Source organism: Fukomys damarensis, unplaced genomic scaffold (genome assembly GCF_012274545.1).
Source record: "Fukomys damarensis isolate Sample0158 unplaced genomic scaffold, DMR_v1.0_HiC HiC_scaffold_30, whole genome shotgun sequence".
Taxonomy (NCBI): domain Eukaryota; kingdom Metazoa; phylum Chordata; class Mammalia; order Rodentia; family Bathyergidae; genus Fukomys; species Fukomys damarensis.
In genome coordinates, this window is record NW_022900942.1 from 40,986,996 (window position 1) to 41,014,297 (window position 27,302).

At 34.7% G+C, this 27,302-nt stretch overlaps 1 protein-coding gene across 2 annotated transcripts in view; it reads left to right on the forward strand.

Moving 5' to 3' along the window:
• Positions 1–27,302, forward strand: part of Rit2 (Ras like without CAAX 2) — a 355,066-nt gene that overhangs the window by 33,570 nt on the left and 294,194 nt on the right. The gene's annotated exons all lie outside the window — the stretch shown is intronic.

Sequence of the window (27,302 nt, forward strand, 5' to 3'; positions counted from 1 at the left end):
TTACAAGCTCCATCCTGGACCCCCAGCGTCATCGACGCAGAGGCTACAAACAAAGTCCCCACCCACCTATTTAGCATAATTTTATAGGGTTAGGGTGGCTTGAAATTCTCTCTATTCGATTGGCTTCTTTTCTAACATTCTAAATCTATTGGAAGTAGCTGCGGCACTTGCAAAAGTGGGAAGAACCCTATCTCAGGTTCGGGAGGGGGCTGGTTCAAATAGAGGTTAGTGTGCTCAGGAATGCGGTGTGCTCTTCTTATCTACACAGAACCTCCTGTTCTTTTTTTTTTTTTTTTTTTTTTTTTGAGGTTGGAATGGCCTTCCTCCCACTCTGTCCTTATCGCAACTAAGTAAACTAAGCAAAAGGAACAAATTTTTACTGCCTGAATTCATGTGGGAGTCGGTACTGGCACTTTTTTTTTTTTTTTTTTTTTGAGGTTGGAATGGCCTTCCTCCCACTCTGTCCTTATCGCAACTAAGTAAACTAAGCAAAAGGAACAAATTTTTACTGCCTGAATTCATGTGGGAGTCGGTACTGGCACTTTTTTTTTTTTTTTTTAATTGAGTTTATTGGTACATTTAGGGATACAGTACAGTTACATTCATTGCTGGGATCATGTACCTTTACATGGCAAGTCTTGATTCTCATTTTTTCCCCTTACCTATGGTTTCCCAACTTAAAATGGAGTTAGTTAAGCTAAGTTAGGAGGGTTTTGGGACTAAATATCTAGGGTCCCACAGAACAGCTTGGGAAACTCACTTGCTTGGAAAGACCATTTTCTCAGAATAAGAAAAGAAAGGGATAGGGATGTGGGTTACTGCTAAAGTCCTGGGTTGAATCCCTACTACCAAAAAAAAAAAAAAAAAAAAATCAAAACAACAACAACAAAGCAAAAACTAATTGGAACAAACTCCAGTTAGTTGGTCTATGATGTCGGATCTGACACTAAACAGTGAAAAAATGAATTGTCATATAACTAGAAAGATGAGGGATATAATATTTTTCCAATTAGGAAACTGTTCCTCTTTTCAGACAGCTGGCATGTGGCCAGCTAGGGATTTGTACATTCTCTTTATTAAATTATAAATAATACTTACATTTAGAAAAAGCAGTTTAGTCTTAAATCACTTGGAAAACTCAGATACTTATGTTATCTGTTAATACATGCCAAAGACATATGTGAAAAGCACGGTTCAGAAAGACAAGGGAGCTAGAATACAGAGATGTATCTTGGGGAATATTGCGATGCTTTGTTCTTCATATCTACTGAGTGCTCAAACAATGGTAAATGAGATAATTAGTAGTGTCACTTCCAATACAAGATTAATTAACTGCCACTAGAAAGACATAAAAAGTTTCAAATAATCTGAGGAGGGGGAAAAAACTTCGAAATAGGTAGAATAAATGCATAATGGAGATTGCAAGAAAAGAAAGATTTGTGGGAGAAACCTGCCAGAAGAAATGTCCAAGCCTTGGGGCAAGAACTATACCATCAATCCACTCTAGTCACTTAGCTGTAGTTGATGACTAGCTTGTTAATTGATTACTTAGTTTCCTTCTGAAACATTCTGCTTTTAATTTATGAGCATGTCAATGTTTTCTTCCCATTTATCTCTAAGAATGACGTTCTATTCCATTTGTATAATTCTTAATGGTCAAAAAAAGGTAAAAGAAATCTTATCCTAAATTATCAGCTGAATTGTTAACTCTGCCAGGAATGTCATGATCAGATTGATATGCCAAAAAGAAAATTGGAAGACAGATCTAATTTTGGAATTCTCTTGGAATAAAAACACTATACATAAGGATATGTAGAGACGTAAATAAATGTTCTGTGAACTAATGATTCTTTTACTAATAACCTAATACAAAGGTAGAATATTTTGTGTGAGTAACAAAGGGAGTACGATTATCTACTTGTCAAGTTATGTGTCATACCCTTTAGAGTCTGATAAAGTCTAGGAAACCCTCTCTCTTCTAGAATAACGATTTTTAAACACATAAATTAAAGGAGGCAGCATAACATTACAAAGGAAGCCAATTATATTGAAATAATTTGTCAAAGTATAACAAATGTGACACAATAGTGTAAGAGCTTCTTGAAGAACGCATTGCTCATCATCTATCAGAACAGAAAATAATTACTACAATTTCTAGGTAGTGATCATCAGCAATATCTTCAGATTTCTAACTTGTAGATAATTCCAAAATAACTGTCATCATTGCTGGTGACAAAGTAACAGGTAATACTAATAATACTCCAGTTGGCTAAGTGTATTAACAACAGCAGGAAATGTCAACTTTCAAATTAGATTCAATAAATATTAAGACGTTCTTTTCTGTTCCATTCAGATTCACAGAGCCCTATTTTGAGAACCTATGATCTAGTTGCATTTATTTTTTTTTTCATTTCCAGGACAATGAGTATAGTAGAAATAAAAACGGGACTCTATTAAGTAATTCAGAATGATCAGTATCAAGGTCAGAATCAAGATAGCTTTGAGGTAGAGCATTCTCAGAATTTTTTTTATAGACATTTACTTCCAAATTTCAGAGAAACTAAAGAAAGATAAGAGCCATCCAATCAACCCACTACATTGGAAATGCTCATTCTTAATAGATTCAGGAGAATGTAAAATACAGGATTTCAGTGGCTCAGGTGGACAAATTTTAAAATTTAGGGAGAAAATGTATATTTCACCTTGAAATAATAAAACCCTAAGAAAAAACTTTTTTATTTCTATATTAAGCTATTTTAGAATCCTGTTCTATACAAGTTTAATAAGAAAAGGTTAATTACCAGTTCTTTTATAGGACCTAAGGGGTGATAAAATTGGATTGTATGTATAAAATGGCCTGATAAATACGGAGCTTGAAATTACTAGAACTGTGTGGATTGTTGGGGCATACCCAAAGGTAGGGACAGACATTTAAATGACTGGATTACTGCTGTAGTTCTCACTGGCATTATGATTCTGTAAAATAGGTTGCTCTGGTAATTTTCAGCTGAATATATTCATCATATTGGAGAAATTCACTACATAATAGCTGATGTACTTAGTGAACACTGTGGTAAACAAGCAAATCATGTTTTCATATAAATAACAAAATCAATAAATGCCACTTCCCTGGGCCTCTGCTACAATTACTGTGGTTAAAATACACCATATGATCTGTGATCAAATACAGTTTTTTAGTCATCTTGATATTTTCTTTTCTAAATGGCACTTTGCTGTTGGTATTTCACACAGTCCTTGACACTTGGAGACTCCTGAGGTTTTTCATAGCCCTACTATGAACACTCCTTTCTTCCTTTGTCTGTTCATTTAGCATATAGTTCTTCTCAGGATCATCCTGAAGCTGTGTTCTAGCTGCAGGGGCCTCCAGAACTTGGGTTTTAGAATAAATATACAATATAAACTATGATAATAAAAATGAAAAGAAATATGACAGAAAAGGAGAAGAAACAGTCTTGTGGTCTTGTTGTCTGCAAGAATGTTCTTTCTGAAGAGGCGGCATCTCTACAGAGACTGGAAGAAATTGGGAAAATGATTTGTGAGTACTTACAGACAAATATTCCTGAAAGAAGAATTGCTAAGGCACAAGGCTGTAGAAATTGCAGAGGCCAGATGAGGAAGAATATGAGGTCTTGGTAAGAATTTCAGATTTTATATCAAGTGTCAGAAAAATCACCAGAGAATTCTGAGCAATAATGTGACACGATTTGAACTATTTTCTCTTGCTGGAGTTCTATAAAGGAGAGAGTATAAGTGGGGAAAGAAGTGGGCTCCATGGTGGAGACAAACTGAGTCCAGAATGAAGTAAAGAGATGGTGAAAACTGGTTGTCTTTCCAAATTAACAGAGATGACAGTAGAGATTATGTAGAACAAGCTGAATTTGGGAAAGGAAAGTTCAAAGGTTGCACAACAGCACAGTCTGGTGTGAACACAAATCAAAATTTCTAGACTTCCTGTTTGAATCTTTGGTTTTTTCTGAACTTTCTAAAAGAGTCACGTAGTCGTATCAATTAATCACTACCTTACCCTTAAGCTTGAAAAACTGGGAAAATTCTTTTAAAAATGGCTTTTAGTGTCAAAACAACGTTGCTTTGTTGTGAACAAAACACTAAGTTATGGTGTTTTTTGGGCTGTTTTACCATTGTTTACATGTCCTGTCAGTTTTATTTGTACACTTAACTAAAACTTTCTTCTCTAATATCTTGACTATCATGACACTGCACCTCTTGCTTTATTATGAATCCTTCTGATTTTTGTCTCATTCACAGAATCATGTTCTAATAAAATAACTGACATGGTTTAAATACTAAGTGTCCTTCCAAGAGAAAGATTGGATCCCCAAAGCAGCAACGTTCATTAAGTAACTGGACCATGAGGACTCTGATCTCATCATTGGACTAATTTGACAATGAGTACAGAGCTGCATGGTGTTATTAGGAGATGAGCCCTAAATAGATGAAACAGGTCACTGAAAATTTGGGTTTGAATGTTATATGTTGTCCTTGGCCCCTTTCTCTCCAGTTTATTCCCTCTTTCTCTGCTTCCTGGTGGCCATGATGAGAAGCTTTTCTTCACCATAAGCTTTAACTAGATGCTTCAGCTTTGGAGGTAGCTAACCATTGACTTAAACCTCTGAAAAACTGAGCCAAAATAAACCTTCCCACCTTCAAGTGCTTTATGTTAGGTTTTTGGTCACAGCAATAGAAAGCTGGTTAACACAAAAATAAAGACAAAATACTAAATTCTGGTGTTTTCTAGGGCTTCACCATTGTTCACCGATCCTTACAATCGACCCTCAGAGAAGTCAGCTGTGTCTGTATGGGTCAACCTACTGTTATGGGTAGGTAGATTGCCTGAAGTCAGGTTTCCTGAGGCAAAGTCTGCGCTCTTATTTTAAGTAGTGAACAACTGGGAATTCTCTCTCTTGGCACTGATCAGTATGTCCACCTGTTTCACAGATTTTTTTGCAAATCTCAAATTAGGTAACTTTAGAGGTAACCCAACAACTGGAAACTTCTTAATAATATTAGCTATATTCCATATTATCCCCAAATTGTTTAATCATTAACTTACTAGCTCTTAAGACTATGTTTCAAGCCCAAGTTTCAGGTGTGTATTTCAGGTGGCAATAGGTATGTATCTCACAGTCTTTACACTCTAAACATATCAAAAGCTGACTTAGCCATTTTCAATATTTTCTCTTCTTAATATACTTTAAATATTAATGGATATATATTTTATAGATGTTCAAGAAATATTGCTATAAGCTAAAATCCACTGTCATACAATTACAACACTTTATTGATCAGAACATAGATTTATTGCCTTAATACAATGCTATCCACTAACAACAGAAACTGTTTCCGCTTCAGCTCTGTGCTTTGTATCAAGTCCTTCTCGGTGTATGGACAGTTTTCTACCTGACTTTTCTGCCTTTCTAAATGCAATGTATTGCTTCTCTTCACTCAGTGCTCTACTGTCTCTTACACTTTCCATGATCTCAGTAAGTGGTAGTTCTACATTTTTCATTTTTTTCTTACTATATAATATGTAAAAACATACAAATGACTATTTAAAGTTTGATATGATTTAAAGCTTAAGTGTGGGATGGGTGAATGGGATAGGGTATTATTAATTGAAGTGTATAAAAATGATAAACCACTTTGATTACTTGTGAAAGTATCTGTTCATGTACAAATGCGTAGAGATGTATTTCTACATTCCAGAAAGTTGCACTGATGGGTGTTTACTCAAGGAAAATACAGAGAAAAAAAATCAAATGCCCAGTTAAAATGAAAACAGTTACTATATTCTGAATTTCTTTGCATGAATTCTTAGGGAAAAATCAAAGTAGAATAAAGTTTATAATGAAGTCTCCCAAAATATTCATTTTAATAAAATACATCAATTTGAGTTATTTTGTGAGGACTAGAGAATATAAAGAATTTAGTAAATTTATAGGTCAACATCTGGTCAATCAACCTGTTGATTACAAATAAGAATTTGATGCTCTCACTGAGACACTTTCAGAAGTATCTTTATAGGGACTATGGCATCATTAACATTCAAACATATCACGTGAATGTAGGAGAAAATATTCCAAAAATGATACGGCTCTTGTGTTCTTTATAAAGTTTATGGAGACCTGCAGGCCATCTGCTAACACCAAGTACTATGTTCTGTGTGAAATTGTATCTTTTTATTTAATTTCCATCTTATTCTGATTGAAATGTGCACTGCTTAGTTACAAGATGTAAGAGGAGATTTATCACCTCCAAAATGTGCTTTACTTAAAATTACTTTAGTCAGGAGGAGAAGCTATTTGTGAATAATGTATGCACTTAATGCTTTTCTCATAATGCCATACATTATTATGACTTGAAGCCAATGCTTTTATTACATATTCTAGTAAAACTTTATGGTGAGTTGAGAATTTTAGGGGTACGAAGATGCCACTTTAAATTTTCTTTCCTTCATCAAATTCTATAGGATTCTACTTATTTCTTTTCTGAAACCTGTGACCACCTGATGAGGGTGTCCATCTATTTATTTATACGATCTTACTGATTAAATAGTAGAGAAGTGATGAATTTTTTCTTCTGCTACCACTGCTGAGCTTAAGTCCTAATCAAATCCCTTTGGTATCTCTTCCCATTTTTTTTTTCTAATCTGTAAAACAGATGTTTAGCATTTCAACATCTTTTCTTTCCACCGTATGCTGGAATTCTGCAATGAGGATCTAGCACCTGGATGAGACCATAGGCCCTCTTGCATTTCCATTAATCTGACCCCGAGTCTTACAAGCGTTTCTATCATCCTTCACATGGTGCGCCCTGACTTGTTGACATAATACGTTTGGTTGTCTGAGCAACAAAATGAGAGAGGGTTGTCAGCCTTGATTCTGAGAAAACTCTTTTAGTCCTCATTATTTGTCAGTCTTCTAAACTGAAACTCAAGGACAGTATTATTTCATGCTATAATATTGCCTTAGAAAGTTATACCCTAAAGAGTAGAAAATAACTTATGAGTAAAAATTGACTTTTATATACATTGGGTTGGACCCCTGGTTCGAAAATTTTTCTAAAGGAGACCCCATAAAAATTTGTCCAACATCTTAAAATCAACTTGTAAAATAATTAATTTATTTTATTTAATGTACCAATGACCAAGCGTTATCGACATCCCAAAATCATTGGTGAGCTCACCAGAACAAATAGTGTTCGTGTGCTGGTCCTGCAGCAGCTAACCAGTGGTTATTTCTTGATGACACTAAGACATTGCTGCTTGAGATTCCATAAATCCATTAAGCGCCTGATAAATTGTGTCTCTCATGGCTGTTAAATGTATATGACTATTTTCTTGTAAATTGTGAATTTTAAGCAAATATTTAAGATTTCCATATATCAAATATTACCAAAATTAATATCAAACATGACCTTTGTACAAACGACCATCTGATCTTTTACTGTAATGTAAATGTATAAGGAAAGGTAGTGATAAATAAATTATTAAAAGGGGATTAAATTAAAATTTTCATACATTTTCTTTCATTCACTTTAATTTTTCTGTTATCCACATCCTATTATATGAATCTTCAGCTCATTCATTAATATTACATCTTAATAATTATCCTGGTCCAGATGATTTTGTGTCACTTTCTTAAAACTCTCTAACTTCCACCTAAAATGCTCAATATAAAATGCAGTACCCTAATTAAAAACATTTATAATAATTACAGTGAAAAACTATAAAAATGGTAAAATTTTACTCTAGTTTTTTTTGTTTTGTTTTGTTTTTTTGTTTGTTTTTTGAGACAGGATTTCACTATGTAGTTGAGACTGACCTGGAACTCACTATGTAAACCAGGCTGGTCTTGAACTCATAGCAATCCTCCTGCCTCAGCCTCCTGAGTGCTGGGATTACAGGCACGCACCACCACACCAGGCTTCTAGTTTTTAATATTTTGCATAGCTCATGAATTGTTCAGAAATTAGAGATTTATAATATGAAAATTGTATATAAGATATATTAATTGCCTGTCAATTACATAAAATAGAGAACTTTTGTGAATGACAATAAAAGATAAGTGTGTTATAAAAAAGAAAAGGAGGCATAGTAAAATCACTGGGAAAATGCATGTGATTTCAGAATGTATATTCAATATTATAATTCATACTTTGTTTTGAATAAAGTTTGAGGACTTATGATTTTCTTATTATATATCACAGAAAATAAAACTAAGCAAAATATTTTTAGCTCCTGAGGATATGTGTACAGAAAAAACATAGACAAGGGGAAATATAATATTTTAAATTTAAACTGAGACATAGATGGTCACGTTGTAAAACATTTTCTGCTTGAATCAAAATGTAAATATTTACTCTTAATTTGTTGAAGAGATAGATAATGAGAAAAAATTTCATCACACATTACACAGAAAAATGTGCTAATTTTTTCTTATCCTTCAGTAGTCCCAAATCTGAATAGAAACTCCTACAAAAGACATGTGATCCCATATATATATATGTATGTATCTGTGTGTATTTATATAGTCAAACTCAATTTGTTTCAAATCAATGTTCAGACACTGAAAAGTCTGAGAGCTGAACATACTTTTCCCCTAAGAAATAAAACCAAACAATTTAATCTGAGGCCCCAAAATTAAAATTATAAATTTATTTTTCCAGGATTTTAAACAAATTTTGCAATGATTTCTTTCTTTGGTATATCATGATTCTCACAGCTTTCCTCTTAGCTTTACTGTAGATATTACTGACTTTCTTTGGAGCCAAGGTCATAATATTTTATGCAAATAAAGTGCAAAAAATAGCATGATGTTGAATATGTTAACACACTAACACAAGCACTATATGTTGTCTGAGCAAGGGGGCTCGTTTTGAAGCTCTCCCCCTTTCAGTCCACTGCAAGATGTGACATGTTATACACTCTCAGCCCTATAGATTTTACCAAGTTGAAGTTTTAGTTCAACTATCAAGCAATATTAAGAGCACTGAACATACTTTTTTCAAACTTTGGTGTTCGAGTAGTGCAAAGTTTGAGCTTAATATATATATTACTAATCAAAATTTGGATGGCTTAACTTTTGAGAAAGAGTAATCTATTCTGTGGATAATGGTTTCAAATAAGTCTATTGAAAATAGTTGCAAAATCACTACTTTATAAAGACAATAAAAAACCTTAAAGTATTTTAGGAAGCCAAGAAATAAACCACCATAAAATTGTTAATTTCTGATATTGAAATCTGAGAGACTTGAAAGCAAATTGTTTCTTAATGATTTATCATTTATATAACACTGTATTACAAGATTTTGGATCATCAATTTCATCATATATAAAGTAGGTATTACGTATCTTACACAAATTGCTATGATATCCTAAATGAGCTTGTAGAAGCGTTTGCTATGGTTAGGCCGCTCACAATTAATTGAGCTCATGGCAGTAGAACAATTTCAAGTTAGTAAGAAATCAAAGTCATTTGAGTTTATAAATGTTTATAGAAGTTCTAAAAGGCATAGAATAGATGTGCACTCATTTGAAAAAAACTTCATGGAAATTTTAGAAGCCCAGTATTCAAGATGATAAATTGAATAGAATTGGTATGATAAATTGACAAGAAAGGGACCTCTGTTAGCAGTTCTAGTTCTAACTCAGAGCTGTTACTCTAGTCCAATTCCTGATTTGTATCTTGTCTGTGACAATTTCTGTGAACCACTGACACTGCTCAAGTTTGGGTTAGTGTCCAATTCATGTATTTTAAATGCTGCCCTCAAAACAAGAATGGCATAGTAGTCATGTGGTATAAATCCTAGTTCCGCCACATGCTAGCTATAAGATCTTAGATTTAAATTTTATAACATTCATTATTGACAAATATAAAAGAGGAGAATCATCTTACTTGTGCCATAGAGTCACTGTGGGAACAAATGACATGGTGAAAATAAAACATTTGTATATTTTAGGTACTACCAATTACTCTTGTTACTTTAAAATATTACCAGAACACCCCTCTCTGGAAATCAGAGAGGGAATATCTTTCCCATATATTCCTTAAGCCCCCAGCCCATCAAGCTTGCTCTTGGTGTGAGACCCGTAGTGCTGAACAGCCATATTGAAAATTGGGGGAGAATGGCTCCTGAGGGACAAGAGACGTAGCAATGTTAACTACAGGGTTAAGGCTACAATATATGAAAGAAGGCCACAGCTACTTTTATAGACTGTGATTTTCAATGACAATATGTTATTCAGGGAATGATTTTTGGCTATATGTCCTGTCTATTCACATACACAAACATGTATATGCAAGTCTTCTGAGAATGTTAAAAAGGTGGATCTCAAACTTCACTGAATCTTGAATTTTCAATCAATGGATACTCTTCTATTAATTGAATGTTCTGCTTAAAATTCGATTCTAACTCATTAGGTCTCTGTGGGGTTTTAGTGTCTATATTTCTAGCAAGATCCGAATGAAGGAAAACCTGGGTTACTGTTTGAGTAGCAAGTTAGTGTAATCTTTCTTTCTGAGGCTAACAATTCATAGCTGGGCTTACCAAGTAAGTCATTTACTTAACTATTTTTTCTGTAGTGTCAAAGACAACTTCCATGTCAGTGTATAGTTAAATAATTATTTTTATTTAAATAATCAAAAACAATAATAGAAAAGCATATCTCATATTGTTATCAACAAAGTTATACCATGCTTGTGATTCTGAACCATCTTACGTGGTAGGGAAGTCCTGGTCTCCTAAACCACCTTTCTCCTCATTTTTTCTCATTTTAATTCTTACTTTAATTCATGAAAAATAAACCGGTAAGATATTGTGCCAAAAATAAAATTTGGGGGCATAGTAATGATATGTTTTGTTTGTTATTATATTCTGCTTCTTTTCTACAAATCCAGAAAGACTAATACCATATTTTGAGTTGCCTAGACAGAGTAATCCAACATCCGCCTAAGGATGTTGGATTTACGAGTTATTTCTAATTTCCTGGGTCACAGAATTTGCTACATCTGGCGCTGCTTTAGGTGATATACAAAAAAAGAAGTGTTAGTTCTCTGAAGGTTAACTCCATTATTAGAGAAAATATCAACATCTCCCCTATATTATTTGATGTTCATGGGTACAGTGTGTAAATCCACAGGGTGTTACATCTGACTCTTAAACCGATGCTAAAAATTCATTTTGCTTTGCATTCTAACTAAATATTGGATACCAGTTTAATGCATATACACATGACTGTTCTTCACCAAAAGAGAAAGGAAAACAAAAAACAGTTCAAAATGATCCATGGTTAATATTCCCCTATTTCTTTGCATTTTTGAGAATGTGTTGAAAAATGAGATTCATAAATGTTTAATTTTGATGCAGGCTTCGCCCTTTTTCAATGTGAAGTAATCATGAGAAAGTGTGTAGTTCTATTTAGAAAGAAAATCCTGAAGATGAGGTTGACAGGTTTACGGCACTGGCCCTTGTCTTATTTGCAGTAACTCATTTTATATATAGTACTTCACATTGAAAGAGCCAACAGCTAGAGGCCTCTGTGATTTAACTCAAACAATAACTAAGATCGTGGTATCAAAGAGGGTAGAAAATAGGACTGCTGATTAGAACAATATTTTAATGGAAAAGCAAAGGCATGAGGGCAAACGGGCTCTAACAATTATCAATAAGCATGTCTTTCTCTTATTCTGTGTTAACAAATAGATAATAAATGTGTTTTATCCAGGGACAGTTTCTACTTGTGTCTTACATTTATGTAATCCTTGCTTAGGCTTGCTTACATAGCCTCTATAAGATAAAAACAAATATAACCTGCATCATAATATAAAAATACTTTTTTCGGAACTCAGAATATGGAAAAACAAACTTCCTGCATATGACTAAGTAAATATTTATTTTAGGCATTTTAGGTATCAGAGGGCAGAAGTGCAATGACAAAACAAGGAGTTTTCTTTGTTTGCTTCCGGTGATTTGAAGATTTTTAACAGCTGTGCTACGTTCAGAGCTATTGCTTGGGTCATTCCTTTTGGCAAGACTTGGGAGACCCATCATTGTAGTGCCCTTGCTGAAGCCCAGGACAATTCAGAAGTGTCCAGTACCTAGAATCCATCTTCCATGTCCCTCTAGGGTTCCACTTTTGTTTCCAAGCCTAGGGTTTCAAAAACTCAGATTCTTTACAACCTTCATGATTTATTCCTTCAATATGTTCAAGGTGTAATAAAACCACTGTCAAGTGCCAACTTCTTCTTTCATCAGTATCACTACGTACACTGTCCCCTCGTGGTCATTTCACAGCCTAAAATATGAGTGATAGAATTTAATTTAAACCACAGCTTTTGTAAGTACATATTTCCTTGGGAGAAAGCAGTTCTGGAAAACTTCTCAATAATCTTTCGCAATGAAAGGTTACTATTTTTGACGATGGGGCCCGCACAGTCTTGGGAGGATTACTGCTTTTGTTGGTTTTCACACTCAATAGGCTATGGTATTTGTGGGCTTCAGAGAGATGGATGTGCTTTTCAGAGAGCTCAGGTCATTTTTAGTGCTCTGGACTTGGTCATTATCAGTTACTTTTAAAAATATAAAACATGTATGTATAACAGTAAGTATATTATTGTGCAAAATCTTCTGGTCACCTTGGACTCCTGCATGTGAAGTAATAATAGTGAGTTGCCTGTTGCTTGTTCACAATGAGTAGGCATATATATGTTATGTAGCTGACCTCAATTTTGATATTGCAGACAGGATGGGACATGTGCTCAATGTAAACACTCACTGGTTGGTCACCCACACACACACCATGGAAGCCAATACAATTTAGGGAACAGCTGAAGGCTTGCTATAAAATTTAACTTCATGGGATCTTACCTTTTAGGCTGCTATTGCTAATGTACTACCTTTAATATTTTCTATCACTGACAGAATCCATCACACTCTGGCTTATTCAGCTTACTTCTCTACACTCATGTTCCTATTTACTAGACCCATGGTTTGCCTGTGAACCTTTATTTTCTTTGAATCAAATTTTTCCTCCTAGGCCAGCAACATGTGCCGGAATCTTATAACCAGTCCTCTAGTACCACCCTGGAAATAAATAACATCACTTATTTAATGTAAGACCATGATTTTCCTTTTGCTATATTCTAAATTGCATCATTAAAAATGATGGAGAGGTATTTTATCTTTGTATTTAAGTAATTTTTAAAACTACTAAAAAAGTAGCACACATTCTGCCTTTTGGGAATAATGATTAATCTTTGCTTTAATCTCCTTTTACTCCTGTCTAGTGAATTTGGACAAAATGATGGGTGCACTCTTTTGATTTAGAAGTAGATATTCCTGACATGGAGAGACAGTCCTACTAATTTACTTCTAATTGAGTCTCAGATACGCAGTTGTCAAGGAGCCACATCTGTAAGTTGCATTTGGTGGCCTAGTGTAATATCATCATTGTTTTCATCACCAGCCATTCATCAAATGCTCTCTGAGGACGTGGTTCTGGATGAGACCCTATGTTGTGTGGCACAGCCTTTCTTTACAAAAAGAATAGGACTGTCTATTTTTTGAGATTGTTGTTTGTAGGACTGAAAAGCAATCACTGATTTAATAGGATACTCTTCTCTATAAATTTGGACTAATAGCATTTCAGAAAGCTTAGCAAACAGAGCACCAAAATCAAGTAGAGAGGTTTTTAAATAATAGTGTATCAGTTCCTAGCTGCTTTCAGGGCTCTGGAGAGTTACCCATGAATGGAAGCACTCAACAGCATCCTAGGTGAATCCAGCATACAGCAAGACTTGATAACTCCAGTGAAGATAAAAATTATAAGTAGATTGTAAGCCACAGGTACTACTGTGGGATATCTCAACAGATTCAGTGTAATAGCTTTGCATGTTCAGAAATAAACTTTATAAATGTACCATGCATGGGGTGATAAAGATTTTGATACTAATTCATCCTAGTCAAAACAATTAAAGAATAATTTGTGGGGGAAAACGGCCAATTTATAATGAAAATGATTGCTTTTCAACTCACAGAAATTTCTGTCTTAGAAAACCTTTCTATTACTAATATCCCAAACAAATAGATGAGGAAAGCGGATGGCTTTTAGGACATAAAACAAAGAATTGGAAAGATCAGTGGAAAATGTTTTCTTAGAGTATCCCAAGTCTGTCATTCTGATTAAAACAGTACACCTCCAGATAGGATGTATCTCTCCCTTGGTCATTGCTGAATGAACCGTCGCAGGCAACTGCTCTTCAATTAATTTTCTTAAATCCAGATAGGATATCTTTCTTTGTTATGTACTATACTTAAAGTTGTTACTTGTACATTACCACCCAAGACTTACATGTTTGACTTTTTCCCAAGATTTAGCAATCTTCTAATCTGTTTAGTAATATATTTATAAAACATTCCGAAAGAACTTATTTGGGTTTCATCCTGGAAATCTCGGATCTCTCAACTGCATACGATCCTCATCCTGTCTGTCTTCAGGTCCTTGGTGCTCTTTTGCTAAAGTTGGGATTTGTCCCAGCTGTTTTGTCATTCTCAAAAGCATGGCCACATCAACGAAAAGGCTGGAAGTTCGAGGTGGGGTAGAAATAAAGCTAATGCTAACAAAGGGTTGATTTTACAATTTGTCCCTTCTTAATTTGGAGCTGTAAATAATCAAAATCTCTAACATATCCAAAAGGCTCCAGTCCATGTGGATGTCAGAATGTTGTAAAGGGGGAATGATAAAAAATGATGGAACAGAGTCCTACCTATACTTAGGCTGTAGTATTATAAGCAAATATGACTAAAGCAAGTATTCATATTCTGCAGTAGTTTATACTGATAGTCTCTACTGCTAAATGGGTATCAGATCCAATGAGAATATTTCTCCCACAAAAAGTTCCTGTCTAATCATAGCATAAAACAAGACTCCATTGTCTTTTATGTTTTAAATCTTAAATACTTTGATACTATTTTGATATATTTGTAAATATTTGATAATGTGTTATCTTTTTCATTATGCTTCAAAACAATTACCATTAAGTAATAAAATCAGCAAGTATTTATGAATAGGAGCAACATACAGAGAAACCCATTTTGATTTAATAAGAATATCAAATCCCTGCCCAAAGTTCTCTATATAACACAGTAAAATGCTAAAGATACCGAGAAAAAAGATTTTTCAAGTTACTGTTGTGTGCAGTTCATTATATGCTTATTTATCCCCTATCATCCTAGTTTATCCTCAAACCAATCCTATTTTAAAGATAAGGAAAAGATTGCTATCTAAAGGAATTGTAGTCATATCCAATAGAGACATAATGATGGGTTTGAGATACAGATGTATCTCCTAACATAACATGTTGGGCAATTTACTAAACTCCTTATGCTTTGATTTCCTTATTTATAACTTGAGGATAATGCTTGTATCAAGCCTAAGTTCCCTGCTTACAATCATATCTGTAAGAATGTGTGCAAAAATACTAAACAATGCACTTAGAGTGTGTTTAATGGATTGTTTCACACATTTTGTAATGAGCAGCATTGTGATTTAAAGGTAGTATTCTGCCTTTAAAGGCTCTGCCTGCTACACCATGCCCACAGGTATGAGGAGGAGTTCACCCTAGGTTGTCCTGGATTCAAGTCAAGCTCTGCATTAAAAGCCAATGGGGAACCAAAACCAAAACCAAAACCAAAACCAAAACCAATACCAAAAACCAGGCGTGGTGGCGCATGCCTGTAATCCCAGCCCTAGGGATGCTGAGGCAGGAGGATCGCTGTGAGTTCGAGACCAGCCTGGGCTACATAATGAGTTCCAGATCAGTCTCAGCTACATAGTGAGACCCTACCTCAAAAAACAAAACCAAAATCATAAAATAAATGCCAATGGGGTGTTAGCAAGTGGTTTGAGCTTCTCGGGATCTTATTTAACTATTTGCAAATAATGATCCTTACTGAAGAGTAGCATTGAGAATTAGGAAAACATACACTATGCCCCCTTGCATGGGCAACATGTAACTATTCTCTTCTCCACGCTGCTGCTCCACTCCCCTCCCTCATTCTCATAGGCTACTTGAGGACAGAGATATATAGAGAGAGGATAAGAGTGACAGAGTAATCAGACACTTCGGTGTTGAGGGTATTTAGAGGTCATGACAGATGGAAAGGTTCAGGGATGGTCTCCATGAAAAAGAGAAACTACCCTAAATATGGTGAGTTTAGAGTAGAAAAAAAAATAATAAGGAAACACACACATAAGAGGCATCGCTGGGGCAAAGTCACCTGTTTCAGAACAAACGGTTGAAAAGGACACCATGCTCTGGACATTGCAGAAATATCCTTCAATCTCAGGTCAACAGATTAGGAAGACTTTTTAAATATCAAATTAGGTGATTGGGAATCAGTCTTATATGTGAAGGATTAGCAAGTCTTAGGAAGGGGGTTATATGATCAATTCCATGAAAGACTGAGAAAGTTCCATTGAAGTAATATTTATCATCTATTTTCAAATTAGATTTTAGAGTGTAAAAATTGTTGTGAATATTATAATAGAAACAAATAAGTCTAATTAGTAAATCATTTTTATAAATAGCTCTTCATTATGCAATTCTAATTAAATCTGTCAATGCATCCATATATTTATAATGACTTAGGTTCAGGTTTTTACACATATATATCAATGGTATCATTTAACTTTTTAATTATACATGTAATAAAAGTTAATACAATAATTAAAGGATGATACTATGAAAATGAAAAGGATTTGATCATTATTTATTAGCCACTGTTAAATAGGACGATGGCAGCAAAAGGAGAAAAATATTGAAGGTTGAATTCATGAGAGAAGCATGTTGTCTTCAAGAAGCTCTTGTTTGGTTTTATTTACCTTGTAAAACTGGGAGATTGTTGAATTTCCTGTCTGGCTTAGTGTCCTGGAGGACATGATCAGCACTGTGATGATTCCAAAATCCACACAAAGAAATAGTGGGATTGGATAAGAGTCCCCCCTAAAAAAATTCTGTTGCTTGAGAGCACAGCAATTTCACCTAGAGAGAGATGATTGAATGGTATCCTAAATCATGTTAAGGTATTAACAGTTAATCACTTTTGGCATTTCTTATTTTATGTTTTGTCAATCTAATAATTAGACATCATATCTTAAACTCCTTCTGAGTTAATGAGCTAATTCAGTTCAATGCAAAACACAAAGCAAACATTAATATTTATTTATTCATTATTCAATTATTCATATTTAGACAGATGGCTATCATATACCTGTATTTAATATCAAATATGTTTAACTTCCTAACTAACTTCAACTTTTTATTTATGTTTTTTGTATATTACATTATTTGAAAAGTCTTGAGGGTTAATTTCCTGATCTCTAGATACAGAATATAATTTCTTGATATATATATCTTCTATTTTAAACTCATGCAGGCACTTGTCCTATGTTGAAATTCATTGCATTTTCCAACCTTTTTTCCATCCCTGTGTTCCTTCAGCTCAGTCACATCCCATTTGCCTGGTAAAATGACTCGTCCATACCTTCTATATCCAATCTCCAATTCCTGCAAATTCTCTTCTTGTTACGTACCACAGCCACCCCATCTTCCCACCTCCACAGATGGAATCCTTTCATTCATCATTTGTGACCTATCTTTTCACAGAAGTTTCCTAACAGGTATCCCTGTCCACACAAATGTTACTTCACATCTGTTTCTTCATTAAAACCAGTGGATTTTTATTTCCAAAATGTAATTCTGCCTGTGTTCCTTTTGCCTTAAAAATCCCTTCAGAATCATTCACTGTTGTCAGGGAAATATTAAAATTTTAGCTTGGCAAAATGGCTGTTTGATGGTTCTTGGATTCCCCACCCCGACCACCACCAACCTGTACCTGGCCTTGTGCTATTTATGTGCACCTTGGATACTATCTCTACAGAATTATCAGAAATTCCTGGATGTAGCACTTGGCCCGGCTTTTGGGATTTCTGGAATTCTGCGTCCTCTGCCTATGTTCCCTAGTCCCTACCGCATGTGCATTGTTAACACATATTCAGTACTCGAGATCTTGGATGACCCTGCCTTCGCAGAGAAGTAATTATTCATCTCTGAGGTTAGAGTGCACTTCCCTCTTCTTTGCCTCAAGAAAAAAAAAACTGTGATTAACTATCATAATATTTAGGGCACAGTAATGCAATTATCTATTTTATTTTCATCCTTATATTGCGAGTTGCTTGAAGAAACAGTTTACCCCTTTGACCTTGTGTCCCTAAAACATAACAGAGTATCTAGCTGCTATGTAATTATTTGTTGAGTAAAAGCACAGAAAAAATATGCCTGTACAGCCCTTGGGGTTTAAAGTTCAGGAGTTTGAGCAAAAGCTGGTACTATGATTTGTCTTAATTAGTTGAATGAATCGGCCCTGGCCATTATGAAAACAGCTCTGTGACACTACTGCTCAGTGATCTTTCTAACAAGCCTGAACAACTTCTCCGAAGTTCTTTCCATGGCAATGTTTATGCAAGGTAACTATGCACATCCTTGAGTTTCATAAGTCGGAATTCACTATCATCATGTCTGTCAACGCTGGTTATCCAACTATCTTCCCATAATGCACACTTTTGCTCCACAGAACTGGAAAGCCGTATAAATAATGCTGCCTCTAAGAAAAGTAAAAACAATGAACAACTCTAAAACCTAAGCTAGTATGTCAGAATCAACCTACTATTTAACTCAATGTAACATGTGATTGAATTAATTTTTGAAACCAGAGCTTGATTGCATTCACTCTTCTACTAACTCATTAGATAAGCAACAGTAAAAAATGAAATTGTATTCTGATGATGATACAAGGATTACCAAACAAGGTGTACTCAAGAAAGCGAAACACCAGTTGACTGAAATGTAAGCTTAAAACAGATGAGATAGCATCACATGAACATGTGAGTTGTTTTTTATAATCACACTCTTGCTAATTTGACCCTGAGACACCAAAACAATATTGGAAAAGAGAAATCACCTGAAACATTGCAAATAAAAGATTAAAGGCAAATATTGGTAAAGAATTTTCATCCAGAGCTTACAATTGCCCGTATCTGGTTTAAATTCTTTATGTGTGTAGTCTCATTCACTTTTTACAACAACACAATAGTGTGTATCATTATTAACACAATTTTACAAATGAAGCAACTGTGAAAAGAACAAATTACTTACTAACATTCTGAAAGCCACAGAACTTAAGTATCCCTGAAATATTTTAATCTTCTGGTACCAATTTCTTTAGCCATTTTATCAAAATGAAAGGTGTAAACTCACAACCCCAAACTTAATTGTTTGAAATATCAATTTCCAAACAAGTGATGCAGTTTAGGGACTAGCCATTCATTCAGTAGTTCTCATGAATTCATTCCACCTTTACTGTCATATTTAATAATAGTATTAATGCTAAAGACACCCTCAGAAGACTGGAGCCATAGTGCCTGTTCTCGATCATCTTTTTATCTAGGAATTGATGTGAGAAACCAATTTAAGCAAAATAATGATAGTTAAAGGAACTAAATTAAAAAAAATATTTAAAATCTCTCAGTGGAATTGTTCAAGTCAAATAATACACCATGCATGTGTGAAGGTCAGTATCCTTCCTCAGATCTTTGCAGATTAGGGAGTGTTCACACCAGCTCCTTCCTTGACCTCACCTGCTGCAAGACTATGTATGTACTTAGATGCTGAGAATACAGTTCTCTTTCCCAGGCCAGTGTTTTACTGCATGATTAGTATATTTTAAAGGTACTTAGTACCATTATTTTCATTTCTTTTCAAGTACCCTCCAAACAAAATATGTATTCATGTTCCCATAATGTTTTATTTATATATGCCAATAAAGTAGTAGTCAATATATTGTGTAATTGTTTTGTTGCTATTGTTGTTTTTCTTTCTTTCTTTTTTTTTTTTTTTTTTTTTTTTTGGTACTGGGGATTGAACTCAGGACTTTGTGCTTACAAGCCAGGTGCCACTGAGCTAAACCCCTGACCCTGTTTTATGTTATCTGTCTTTCATTAGTAAGTGTCTTGTAGTACCTGATGTTTACTTTCTTTGTGGTGAACTGACACATGCATAAAACACATCTTAATTCCTTTTTTTAGCCACTCCCCTCCTCTCTCCATTTCTTGGATACCCTTCCAGTTTCAGGCAGATCTATCTCCCTACTTCCTATTATCTGCTTTTTATTTGGCTCTTTATATTTCTGGCTTCCCATATAAGAGAAACCATGTGATATTTTACTTTGTTTGATTTATTTCACTTATATAATGAACTAAAGAAGCATCCATTTTCCTAAAAATAACTCAAGTTTATCTTCCTTTGTGGCAGAGTGGTACTTCACTGTGTGTAAACAGTACATTTTCTGTATCCATTCATCTGTTGTTGAACATAAACAACGTCTAAGATTAAGCTATCGTGATCAGTTTGAAGAGTAGACACTTTTGATTGTCATAAATAACTAGACAGTAGGGATAATAGAGTATAATTCCAGCAAGTGAATAATAAACCTGAAATTTGACATCCACCATTAAAATGGCCCACATTTTCAACAGATGCCCCATTGCAAAGAATATCTCTCTGGCTTATCTCTCTGTCACCTCCCACCTGGATTCATCTTTAGACCTTGTCAGAGCAACTTTTTTCCTCTTTCTTTAAATTTTACTTACTTTACTCTTTGAAATGTCTTTGCTTTCCAGTTTATAAATAAAATAGTTTTCCTTTTATTTTTATTTCCTTTGTTACCCTAAGAATGTTTTTATAAAAGCACTTCTAGAGAAAAGTTCAAGCATGCAAGGGAATATTTAAAGATACAACAAAATTTTTTGATAAAAATTACACTGTTACACTAAAGAACATATTGCCAACAATCATGGGTAAGTGTGTTTCAACTAGAAGGAGGTATTTTCAATATTTTGAAAGAGGTTATTGGCAGTGTGGCAGAAACTGACAATTTCTGTGAAACAAAAATCATTGCAGAATATCCCCCTTCACTATACTCAGATCAGGCAACATGTGACATCTGGGTCTTCCTCAAAGTTAAAATGATTATGAAAGGTAAGTATTTGAATTGATTCATGCATCAAGGCAGCCCCACAACTGTGCTACTAAAGGCATTCATGAGAGAAGAGCCAGAACTGCGTCAGAAACTCAGCAAGGTAGAGATAAATGTGTTCAAAGTGAAGGAGACATTTTGAGGAGGGGATGTTCAAGGCAATGTGGCTTTTACTATAATATTTTAAAATTTACAACTTGCACAGCATTTTTAGTATTATCCGATTTATCAATTTTGAAATTCATTTTTTTAGAAACAGTCACCAAAAGTTTAATATTAACTAACTCTGAGGAATAATAGCTAGACATTTAGCAAAAGTTAGTATAATTTTATTAAGTAAGGATTACTTTCCCAATTCATGATTGTGTAAATTTACCAATGATTGAAAAATAAGGTTACACCAAAATCTAGAAAGTAAGAGTGAGAAATAGCTGGGGATATAGCACAGAGGCACTGTGCCTGCCTGGCAAGCACAAAGTCCTGAGTTCAATCACCGGTACTGTAAAAAAGAAAGAGTGAGAGATATCAGGCAAGTACAGCAAGAGAGGCAGATTGACTTCTAAAGGGAAGTGGGAAATGAAAACAGGAAGACTAGTAAGTGCAATAAACATATATTTATAACACGGGGAAAGAGAGAAAGGGACGAATGGAAATTAGTCAAGAAAGATCTGGAGTCATATTTACATAACTGGTCAAAGTAGGTCTCTATATTATGGCATATTTAACTATAAACTTGAAATATTTGTTAGTGAATGCATGAATAATCATATTTTTCAACATGCTTTTATTAATCAGTTAAATGTTTTCCTTAGATCAGCATTATTCAAATGTTTGGACTCAAAAATACCAAAATTACTGAGAACTTCAAAGAGCTTTTGTTTGCATAGGTTGTTTCTTTGTCTACATGCAATAATATAAATTAAGCAAGTTTTACCAAGCTGAATTGACTTATTTAAAAATTAAAATAACTATTAAATCATTTAAAATAAAAACATACCAAACTACATTTTTTTTAAAAAAAATCTGTTTTCCAATATAAAACAGATGAGACTCGCTTATTTTAAAATCTCCAAATTGGTCTAGCTTGAAAGGCAATTCTATATTTCTATCTGCTTCTATTGTTTTGACTGAGCATATGAACAAAGCCTAGTTTTATAAAAATATGAAATTGAAAAAGAGAAGCTCTCATTTACCCTGTCACATGGTTTCTCATACCCTTGTGGTTATTTTACCATGCTTTAAGAAGCACTGCCCTAGAAAGACCAGGCATGATTCAATTCTGTATTTTCTCATCCAGAACTTGTATGTTCTACCGGTGACTTGTTTCCTCTCTCCAAAGGGCCAAAGCTGTTGTTTTGAGGTCAGCAGAAGCCCTCCTGCAGGCAGAGCTTCTCTCAGATTATGTGGGGGCAGAAGCATGTTTATATGGAAGCTGAATGGAGTTCACCCCAGGGGCTAATCTAGCCCACAGATTTTTCTCGTGTCACCATAACAAATTCAGGTTAAAAGCTAAGCAATATGTTCAAAATTTTAAAAATATTGTCACAACATACCCTACTCTGTTCTCTTATATAAGGAAAGCTTATAAAACAATTGCTTTGCATATGACTAGCTTTCAAAAGTGTCTGTACAAAATTCTTAGAAACAGGATGGAGAAACAAATCAAGCAAAGAGCTTAGAAATTATGGCAATACAATGGCAAAACCTAAAAATCACAGGTGTCATGCTTTGATAATCTTCTAACACCAGATAGATGTTGATACCTATTAATTATTAAAGGGGCTCTCTGAAATGCCTGAATATTCTTTCACTGCAAGATCAGTGTCCCAAGACAGAATAGATTCTTGCTATGGCAAATAATGAGAAATTATACTTCATATTACACAGATATTCATGTCTATGATAACTCCTAAGGTTAACTGTACATGTTCTAAAGTCTGAGAAATTCAAGATTCTCTACAGTCCCACCACCCATTCATATGAAGGAGACTCCAATAATTGTTTTCACTAATTATACTGAAAGAATGGAGCTAAAGGGATAGACATATTTACGTATATCAATTTGGGAGTGCAGGCCTGTAATGATGTTTCATTTACCTAAGCAGATGGGGTTTATCCTACATGATAAAAGACTTGAAAAAATATTGGTGAAAATGTCTATTTTTCATCTTTATTTCATTGAGTGCAAAAATAAACTGTCAGCATAGAGCAAATAACTAATGGCTGGTAATATTGAGTTTTAATATCCACCTTTTTTTGTGTGTCTCATCAATCATCCTTGAAAATCAGTCAGTAAAGATGAATAGAGTTTCTAAATTTCTGGAAAGCACAATTTCTTTCGATTAGCAGTGCATTCATAAAAAGGGGAAATGCCCAAGTGGAAGAGATGATTCGAGAGGAGAAACTGTCAGAACTGCAAAAAGTCACTGCTTCCGTCCAACTAATTACTGTCCTTGAGCGTCATTCCCTTGACCAAGGGATGCAATTTTCTAATTAATTCCTCAGTCCTCCGTATTTCGAACTCTTCCTATTCATACCTCCTTGTTCCATGCTCACTCACTGGAAAAATGGAGACGTAGCAGGTCTTCAGTTTATATTTGTGAGTAAATTTAAAAATTAAATTATATTCTCAGATTGCCTATCTTTGAACTGTGATGATTTTGTTCCAAGAACATAAGAATGACTTCAGAACATCTAACTCTTGAAAGCATAAGTTTGGCATTTACCTGGGTTACTGAGTAGGCATCTGAATATGTGAATCTTAGTGGAGTCTTTTGATTTAAAAGGCACTGTGTCACCAATATTTTATGGCCTTTCCTAATGTTAATTTTATAGAAACTTACTATATGTTGGAATCTAAAAAACCCAGTAGAGAACTCCCTTCGTGTTAGAAATATATTAAGCAGTTTTTTTAAAAATGGCAGCACCAGAATAGGATGAGGACAGCAGTCACCCAGTATTTATTTCAGCATTTCCTTCTGTGTACTACACAGTTCAATGTTTTCAATACTGAAAGCTGCAACGAGAATTCAGAAGTGTTTTGGCAAGTTTCACGAGAAGCTTATTTTCCCACTATTCTTAGCCCATCCCTACTCATTTGGCTTAAGAAGGATCTAATGAGAACAGGTGCGACATTTTGAATGGGTAACAATCCCAATCTCATCCAAGGTATGGCATAGTTTGTCGCCTGGGAGCCTCGCTGCTGTACTTCAGTCGGGCATGATTTTCTTGGGACATAGACCGTGCTGTGGCTTCTTCTCGTGGTATCTTCACCCCTTGATCTAATTCATTTGAGAAAAGATTCGTGAATACTTGCCATTACTCAGCAAATACCTTCTGCCCGGTTCAGAGAAAGGAATTAATGAGAACCTGTAAGCAAAATGTAAAGACCCTGGCTTTGGAGTCCTGTAACCCAGTTTGATTCTTAGGTAGCTTCCTAATCCTGATCAAATGAAGACACACAATTTAAAACATTTCCTTTTGTTTTGCTTTGTTTTCAGTTTTATCAGTATATGTTTGCAGTTTACAATCATCTTGGGGAATGGTTACATGGACACATCATAGCTTATTTCTTTTGTCATTAATCCCTTTGCCCCTTCCTCCGTTCCTCATCCCCCCGGTTCCCCTATCCTAGTTTTCATTCTTGCTCATATTGTTAATCTTTACTTGCCTTGTGATGTGTAATATTTACATTAAGTGAGTTTATTAGGTTCTTGTACATGGAATATCTTTTTCTCCTTCCCTCCCTCTCACCCTCATGCTTTTTCCCTCGGACCACTTCCCTATTGCCAGAGATACAATTCCTTGTCCTCTTCTATCCATCGCTTATTATTGTCTTTGTGCTTTGCCTCTCTCAAATGAGAGATTCCATATGGTATTTAAGCGTGTGTGTCTGGCTTATTTCACACAACATTATATTTTCCATTTCTTACAAATATCTCAAATTGTCCTTCTTTATAGTAAAGTAGTATTCTATTATCTATACATAACCATATTTTCTTTAATCCAATCATCTGTTGATGGGTATATAGGCTGCTTCCAGGATTTAGCTACTACAAATGTGCTGCTATCTACATCGGAATGCATGTGTTGCTGTAGTATGATGTCTTCCCAGAAGATATCTAGCAGGTGAACAGCTGGGTCATACGGAATTTCTAATTTCAGTTCTTTGAGAAATCTCCACACTGATTTCTACAATGAATGTACTAGATTACATTCCTACCAATGATACAGGAGGTCCTTTTTCACTGCAGCCATGGAACATTTGTTATTGCTTGATTTTTTTTTAATGATTGCCATTCTTTCTGGAGTAAGACTGAATCTCAGCATGATTTTAATTTACATTTCTGTACTGGGTAGAGATGTCGAACATTTTTTCATCTATTTATTGGCCATTTGTATTTCTTCCTCTGTGAAGTTTCTGTTCATTTCTCTTCCCCATTTCTTGATTCTTTAATTTTAGGTAGTTCGTTTTTCTTTTTAGTTTTTTGTATATTCTAGATATTAGCTTTCTTTCCGAGGATTAGCTACTAAAATTATTTTCCCATTCTGTAATTGCCTCTTCACATATTCTTTTGCTGTGCAGAAGCTTTGTATTCTGATATAATCCCATTTGTTGACTTGCTACTATTTCCTATCCAACTGAGGTTCTGTTTAGGAAATCCTTTCCTACACCTATGTCTTAAAGTGTTTTGCATATTTTATCTTCCAGTACATTAAATGTTTCTGTTTAATTTTCAGTTCTTAGATCCATTTTGATTTTAATTTAGTATATGGTAAGAGACAAGGGCCCATTTTCTAGCTTCTGCGCACTGATAACCAGTTTTCTCAGCTGCTGGTTGAATAGGCTGTCTTTCTTCCAATATAAGCTTTAGGCCCCTTTGTCAAGGATTAAATAGTTGAATATGTCTGGAGAAGGTTCTGTACCCTCAATTCTGCTCCACTGATCACCAAATCTGTTTATGTTCCGGTGTCATGCCCTTTTCATCAAAATTGTTTTGTAGTATTGCTTGCAGTCAGGTATTGTTATGCTTTCTGCTTTGCTATAGTTGCCCAAAATTGTTTTTTGTTATTCTGGGCCTCTTCTGTTTCCAGATGAATTTTAGGATTCTTTTTTCTACCTCTGTAAAGTATGCTGTTAGTATTTTGATTTGTGATTGCATTGAATCTGTACAACAGCTTTGGGAATATGGCCATTTTCACAATATTTATTCTTCATATCCAGGAGCAGAAGACATTTTTCCCTTTTCCTAATGTCCTCTTCACTCTCCCTTTACAGAGTACTGTAGTCTTTGTAGCAGTCTTTCACATGCTTGGATAGGTTAATTCCTAAGTATTTCAGTTTTCTTAAAACTGCTCTGAGTTAGGGGCTAGGGATTTAGCTCAGTGATTCCCCCACCTGTCTCTCAAGCTCAAGGTTCTGAGTTTGGTCCCTGGTACCAAAAAAACAAAAAAACAAAAAAACCCAAACAAAAACAACAACAACAAACTACTGTGAGTTGTATTATTTTTATGGTTTCCTTATGTGTTCATTGTTGGTATGCACAGACACTAATGATTTTTTCATAGCTATTTTGTATCCTGCTGCATTGTCAAAGTTCATTATTTTTTTTAAAATTGAGTTTATTGATACATTTTAGGGATACAGTGCAGTTACATTCATTGTTGGGATCTTGTACCTCTACATGACAGGTCTTGGTTCTCATTTTTTCCCCTTGTCCCTACCCTCCCTTCACCTACTCCTCCCCTTCCCATTTACAAACACTTTATTTCCATCTTTTCGTTTTCTCACATTTTTTTCTTTTCCCTTAAGTTCATTATTAATTCTGAGGTTTTTTTAGTGGGTTCTTTGAGTCTTCTATGTAGAATATTATGTCATCTCCAAATAATTAGTATTTGAGTTTTGCCTTTTTAAATGTATCCATGTTATTTATTTCTCTTGCCTGTTTGCTAAGGGTAATATTTCAAGTATGATGTTGAATGGAAGAAGTGATAATGGATACCCTTGCCTTGTTCTTGATTTTAGGGGGGAATGTTTTATTTTTCCCCATTCACTATGACAAGGGCTATTGATTTGTCATATGCAGTTTTTATTACGTTCAGGTTTGGTATTTATATTCCTGTTTTCCTCGGGTTTTTATCATGGAGCTATGCTGGATTTTGCCAAAAGC